Below are 7,365 nucleotides of genomic sequence, written 5' to 3'. Positions count from 1 at the left end.
AGGGCGTGGCTGGTGGGGTACACCAGTCGCGAGCGCACCAACAACCACTGGATACCTGGCGCCTCCAGTGCGTATCTAGCCTTACCCGGGTAGTGGGGGCTCTGCCCGGGTGGACCTTGTTTCCCGCCATATTCGTGGGATCTTTATGGATGCTTTTTTAATAAACAAAAATGAGGAGGTTAAGGAGGGGGAACCACACCCGGAAGTGGTTGAGGGGGGAGCTGTGGTGGCAGTGCCATTGGTGAGGGGACCACCACCGGCCCGGGTGAATCTGATGCCGCCTCCGGCACCGGTTCCCCGGGATCCCAGGCCACGGCCTGGGAGGGGTACCGCGGTGCCCGATCAGGAGGATGACCGGGCGTCGGTCCGCTCGGGGGTCAGCAGCGGGAGCAGAAAGCGACCGCTGGATTCGGCGAAGGTCTCGCCGACGCCGGTCGACAAGCGGGGGCGCCTTGAAGAGACCTCCCAGAAACCACGCCCGGAGATAAGAAGCCTTCTCCCCGGAGAGCTGGCGTCTCTAATTGTTGAGCGGTCCCGCGACAACCGGGATATGGCGGAACGGAGCCGGAACCTGAAGGGGACATTCCTCAAAGGGTTCCGGGACAACCATGAGGATATAGAGGCGGCGGTACAGGAGCTAGTCCTCAGGGGCGTCCAGGGTGGACACCATCTATCGGACTCCTGCCCTCCCTCCCTCATGGACCCCGAAAGCGCCTGGCTGCGGGAGAGGTGCGCGGCACTCGAGAGGGAACTCCGGGATACCCGCGAAACGCTGGAGGCCATCAGGGGGGAACTGATGGCGATGAAGCGTTTGCGGGACGCTGCCCCCCTGCCGGCCCCCAGCGTCGGAGCGGAGATAGTGGCGCCCGCATCAGACATGTTGGCTCAGATGCGGGCGTTGCTGGAGGCGGGTTTGGGCTCGATCCGTCAGGAGATGCGGGCGGAGCTCCGGCGCGCGCTCGTGGCCGCTGCCCCGGCCGCGGGAACGCGTAGTGCCCCCCAACCGCCGCCTCCTATGCTTCTGGCGCTGCCGACACCCGCGTCGCCGACGCCGGCCCCTGCCCCGGTGGCGGGAGAGGCCGCGAAGGCGAAAAAGAAGAAGAAGAAGGGGGCGAATGCCGCGGCCCAGGTCCCGTCCACCACCCCGGCCCCGGCTGCCTCTGATGAGGACACCTGGGCGAGGGTGGTGGGCAGGCGAGAGAAAGCCGCTGCGAAGGCCGCTGCCAAAGCCGGGAAGACCGCACCCACCCAGAAGGGAGGGAATGCTGCGGCCTCTGCCGTGAAGGGCAGGAACGCCCCGGCCAGGGTGAAAGCCCCCCCTCGTGCGGCGGCGGTCACGCTGACCGTCCCCGAGGGGGTAAAGACCACGTACGAGGAGGCGATCCGGCGGGCACGCCAGGGTGTCGACCTCGACGCCCTAGGCATTGGGGCCCTCCACTGGAAGAGGGCGGTAACCGGGGGTCTCGTTATAGAGGTCCCCGGGGCCGACGGAGGCTCCAAGGCCGACGCCCTGGCGGCGAAGATGTCCGCCGTCCTGGGGGACATGGGGGTGAAGATCTCCAGGCCCGTGAAGAAGGCGGAATTCCGCCTCACGGGCGTGGATGTGTCCGTGACCCCCCGGGAGGTGGCCGAGGCGGTTGCAAAGGCCGGGGGCTGCACCGTCGAGTCCGTGAGGGTGGGGGAGGTGAAGATCCCACCCAACGGGCTCGGCACGATATGGGTGCAGTGCCCGGCCGTAGCAGCGCTGGCCTTGGAAAAGGCCGGCAAAGTGAGGGTGGGGTGGTCTACCGCCCAGGTGGTGGTTCTGGAGGCGCGGCCGCTGCAGTGCTTCCGCTGCCTAGCCCTGGGCCACGTCCGGCAGCGGTGCACTGCAGCGGAGGACCGCAGCGGCCATTGTTACCGCTGCGGGGATGCGTCCCACCGGGCGGTGGACTGCAAGGCCCTACCCCACTGCGTGGTTTGCGCGGCGGTGGGCAGGCCGGCAAACCACAAGGCGGGGAGTAAAGCCTGCTCCCCGCCTCCGAAGGAGAAGAAGGGCGCAAAAAAGGGGGGCGGTGTGGCGCCTCCCCAAAACCCGCCGAAAAGCCCGCCGAGAGGGACCCAGAGGTCATTAAAGGCCACTCCCACCACCTCCTCCCAACAAACCAGTATGGAGGTGGAGGAAGACCCGAACGGGGCGAGGGACACTAATCCCCCTGCCCCCCCATCCATCGTTGGGGACGAGAGGCCTGAAGGCGCCGCATAATGGCCCACGCGCCTCGCCGGTCTCCCCAGCCGGTCCTCCAGGCCAAACTCAACCACTGCCGCCGGGCACAGGACCTGATGGTCCAGTGCCTGGAGGAGTGGGGGGTTGGCCTGGCCGTCGTCTCGGAGCCGTACACCGTCCCGGACCATCCACACTGGTTCGGTGACGCTGACGGCTCCGTGGCGGTGTGGTCACGTCGACATTCGGCGACCGTACCCCCCTGCTCCGTGGTCGAACGGGGCAGGGGGATGGTAATGGTGAAGTGGGGAAGACTTCTGGTCGTGGGGTGCTACAGCTCACCCAGTTATGACTCCGCCGCACTCGAGAGGTTCCTGGACCGGCTGGGGCTTATGATAGCCCCACATTTAGCCGGTCCGGTGTTGGTCCTGGGGGACTTAAATGCCAGGTCCACCACATGGGGAAACCCCGGGACCAACGCCCGAGGCGGAGTCCTAGAAGACTGGGCGGAGGGGATGGAGCTCCGGTTGTTAAACCGGGGCTCCGTGCCTACGTGCGTGAGGTGGAACGGCTGGTCGATAGTGGATGTATCGTTCGCGACCGCCGCCGCCTCTCGCCGTGTGTCCAACTGGCGGGTCTGGGATGGAGAAACTTTGTCGGACCACTGCTACATCCTGATGGACGTGGCAGTGGTCTCGGACCCGCCGATAGACACGCCCCTCCGGCGTGGCACCCCGTCAGCGCCCAGATGGGCGCTGAAACGACTAGACGGGGACCTACTGAGGGCCGCAATTATCGGCTCCGCCTGGCCATCGGCCAGGGAGCGCGGGGCACAAAAGGGGGCGACTTGGATCCGGGACACGTTGCAAATGATTTGCGACGTGGCGATGCCCCGGGTCCGAGCTCAGCCCCCGAGAAAGTCAACATACTGGTGGTCGGGGGAGCTGGCCGAACTACGCAGTTCGGCCGGCCGAGCCCGCCGCCAGTACACCCGCGCCCGTCGCCGCCACTTTCTGGGCGGCGACGCGGAGCCGAGGGTCGCCGAGCTGTACAGGGAGTACAGATCGGCGGCCGTGGCCCTCAAGCGTGCTATAGCCGCTGCTAAGGCCAGGGCCTGGGAAGAGCTCCTGCTCACCCTCCGTGACGACCCATGGGGACGCCCATATAAGGCGGTGCTTGGAAAGCTCCGCCCCTGGGCGTCCCCGGTCACGGAGAGGTTAGACCCGGAACTCTTGGGGCGCGTCGTAGATACCCTCTTCCCCCGCAGCGATGGGGAGGAGGTGAGGAGGGAACGCGCCCCGGAGCCGACCACAAAATGGTCGGATGAGTTCCGGGTCACCGAGTGGGAGCTTGACCGGGCCGTCCGGGAACTACGGGCTGGAGGCAAGAAGGCCCCCGGCCCCGATGGGGTTCCCGGTGGTGTAATGGCCTTGGCCCTAAGGGTCCTCGCCCCGGCGTTCAGGAGCGTCATGGACGCGAGCCTGCGCCGGGGAGTCTTCCCCACAGTGTGGAAAAGTGCGTGCCTGGTTCTCCTCCACAAGGAGGGGAAACCCGCAGAGTCTCCCTCTGCATACCGGCCGGTATGTTTACTCGACGAGGCGGGCAAGCTGTTCGAAAGAATAATTGCTGCCCGCCTCGTCGAGCACCTGTCGCGAGGTGGTCCCGACCTGAGCGACAGCCAGTACGGGTTCCGGAGGGGGCGCTCCACGATAGACGCCTTGGAGCGCCTGCGTCTCCTCCGTGAACGGGCTGTCGCTCGGGGCAGGGTGTTGATTGCGGTGTCGTTGGACATCTCCAACGCTTTCAACTCCCTGCCCTGGAAGGAGATAGCGGGGGCGATGGAATATTTCCAGGTGCCCCCCTATCTCCGGGAGGTGGTCGGCGACTACCTCCGCGGCAGAGAGGTGGTGTTTACCGGCCGGTACAAGATCGTGCATATGAGGGAGATGCACCGCGGGGTTCCGCAGGGGTCGGTCCTCGGGCCGCTCCTGTGGAACCTGGCATTCGACGCGGTGCTGCGGGTTGTCCTCCCCCCGGGTACGGGTGTCATCTGCATAGCACCTAGTATACGCGGAGGGGGAGGATTGGAGGAGAACCAGGCACCTGGCAGAGGCTGCCCTGGACTGCGTTGTCGGGCGAATCCGGAGGATGGGGCTAACCGTGGCCGCCGCAAAGACCGAGGCGATCTGGCTGTATGGATCGCCTCGGCCGTGGCGGCTGCCCCGAGGTCAAGACCTCCGGATTCGTGTCGCCGAGACCTCCGTCGAGATCGGGCCCAGTATGTGATACCTGGGCCTGGTGATCGACGGCCGCTGGCGTTTCATGGAGCACTTCGAGCTCCTCGCCCCCCGATTAGAGAGGACGGCATCCGCCCTTGCGCGGCTGCTGCCTAATATCGGGGGGCCGCAGCTGAATGTCCGCCGCCTCTATATGGAGGTGGTGCGGTCCATTGCCCTATATGGGGCCCCCGTGTGGCACCGCTCGCTCGGGGCCAGCCAGAAAAGCCAAGACCTCTTAGAAAGAGTGCGGCGACGGCTGGCCCTGCGGGCCATACGGGGGTACCGCACCATCTCTGGGGAGGTGGCGGGTCTCCTCGCCGTGGTTCCACCACTCCATTTGGTGGCGGCGGAGCGGGCGAAACTATACCATATCGCCCGCTCGTTTCGCCGCCCGCCGGGGGTGGAACTCACGAGCGAGGAGGAGGAGGAGCTCGAGGCTCAGAAACGCCAGGCCCGGGCGGACGTATTTGCGGAGTGGAGGGTGCTCCTGGCACCCTCCACACGTCCGATTGTCCGGGCCCTCCTGCCCATATTTCTTATATGGTGCGGGAGGCGGGGAAGGCTGACCTTCCGCCTCACGCAGGTGCTCTCCGGTCACGGTTGTTTCGGAGAGTACCTGCATAGGATGGGGCGGGAGCCGACCACGCAGTGCCACCACTGCGACGAGAATGTGGACACGGCGCGGCACACCTTAGAGGAGTGCCCGGCCTGGGCCGAGCCGCGCCGTGTCCTTAGAGACGCAGTGGGCGGGTGGGACCTCTCGCTGCCGACCGTGGTCGACCACATGGTCGACAGCGAGGGGTCGTGGAGAGCGGTGGCCTCCTTCTGTGAGGTTGTAATGACCCAGAAGGAGGCCGCCGAGCGGGCCCGGGAACGGGACCCGGGCTCGGCGAGGAGGGTGTGGGCGCGAGGACGACCCCCGCGCCGACGTGTGGCCCCCAGGAGGGGGGCGGCGACGGCTGGGAGGGCGCGGGGGTCTCCCCCGCGCCAACGTGTGCCCCCGGCTGTGGGGGGCGGAGTGGGGCTGGCGCGGTTAGTTTCCCCGCGCCCTGTTATGCCCCCACAACTGGGGGCGGTGAACTTAGGGGCCCGGGGTGTGAGCTGACCCGGGCCCCCGGGGGGAGCATAGCTCCCCCGTGATTGGCCGACACCCCCGGGTTATTTTCCCGGTGTAGGGGGGTGTCGGTCCGTCCCTCCCCGATTGGGGAGGGGGATCCGTGGGGGGTTTGGGGAAAGGAAGGGTCGGGGCGTGCCGGATCGCGCCTCCGACGGCCCTTCCTCCCGGTGGCGGCGTCTTCTTGCCTCGGCCGGGGCTGGTTCCTTCGGGATACCGGCTCCGAGCGGGGCACGAAGACTCCGGGAGCTGTGGGTGGACCGAGCTGGGGCTCGGGAAGCCCAATCCGAAGGCTCCAGGGATGGGGACACCGGGCGGGTCCCTCCGCCCGGGGTCTTATAGAATAGGCAGTGGGGGAGGCTAACCCCCTCCCCCGGGGTGGCATGTATTAGCTGGGAGGTGTCCTGTTGAGTACTCGCGTGATCCAGGCACCTCCCCTTTAGCTTAGGTGGGCGTGGGTTTTTAGTGGGTAGCCCCTTCTGGGTAGTCCCACATAACCCCGGCTCCCCCCAGGGAGCCGGGGAATGCGTAATGCATTTTCCCACGGAAAAAAAAAGGGTTAGGGTTAGGATTAGAATTAGGATTGGGATTAGGATTCATGCCTCGTGTCTCCAGTTCATTCTCTCGTAAAGGTGTTCTGTTTCCCATCTCCTGTTGACTCATCTCTTCCTGGTAGTTGAGAAGTTCCGTCATTTCGATTTCCTCTTCGAATATCTCCCTTCTTTCCTTTATTTTAAGGCTCCAAGGTGGGACTCCTGCTAAAACTGTTAGAGTTTCCAGAGGTACCGACCTATAGGCTGATACTACCCTGGCTAGTCCGATTTTCTGCGTTCTTTTTAGGGTCCTATTATTTGAAATTTTTTCCGCCGCTTCGGCCCATATCGGCGCTCCGTAAAGTACTATTGACTCCATAGTCATGTAGTATAACCTCCGTCCTGATTGTTTAGTTCTCATTTTGTTGGTCATTAACCTACTTAGAGCCGCCATGGTTTTAATAGCTTTATTGGTTGCATTCCCGATTTGCGTCTTGAAATTCTTTCTCGAGTCAAAAGTGATACCCAGATATTTGACCTCTGACGTTGGCTTGATTACTGAGTCCCCTATTTTAAAGGTAAGGTTCTCCTCCACCCTTTTACAATTCAGCATTAGAATTTCCGTCTTGTTTTCCGCAAGAGAGAGGCCTGCTGTGGTCATCCATTGGCGTGCTTCGTTTGCGATTTCCTCCGCTCTCAATTTGAGCCTTCTTTCCGTTGATGCTTGGACAACTATCGCTATATCATCGGCAAAGGCAATTTTTTTCGTCATTGGTGGATTCGGTATGTTCAGCAGGCCATCGTATACGAGGTTCCACATAAATGGCCCCAGTACCGATCCCTGCGGAACTCCCATCTTCATTTCTAGCTTTAGCATCGTTTCTGGTGTTTCGTATTTAACGGTCCTTTCTTTGAAATAGTCCTTTACTATTTGAGTGAGATATACGGGTACCTTTCTATTCTTGAGCTCTCTATGGATAGCTGTCCAACTTAGCGTATTGAAGGCGTTCTTAACGTCCAGGGCGATCATCGCGGCAAACCTATTTTTTCCAGAGGCCTCTATTGCCGCTTTCCTGAGTTCTTCCATCGCGTGAACTGTGGATGTTCCCTTTGTAAAGCCAAACTGATAACTGTTGAATGGTCTTCTTCCTAATTCTTTATACAGCCTCTCTCTTATTATGTACTCAAAAAGTTTCGCTACTGCATCTATAATGCATATTGGCCTATAAGCGGATG

Source organism: Halictus rubicundus, unplaced genomic scaffold (genome assembly GCF_050948215.1).
Source record: "Halictus rubicundus isolate RS-2024b unplaced genomic scaffold, iyHalRubi1_principal scaffold0094, whole genome shotgun sequence".
Classification (NCBI taxonomy): domain Eukaryota; kingdom Metazoa; phylum Arthropoda; class Insecta; order Hymenoptera; family Halictidae; genus Halictus; species Halictus rubicundus.
The sequence above is the reverse complement of the archived record's forward strand: the minus strand, read 5'-3'. Positions refer to the sequence as shown.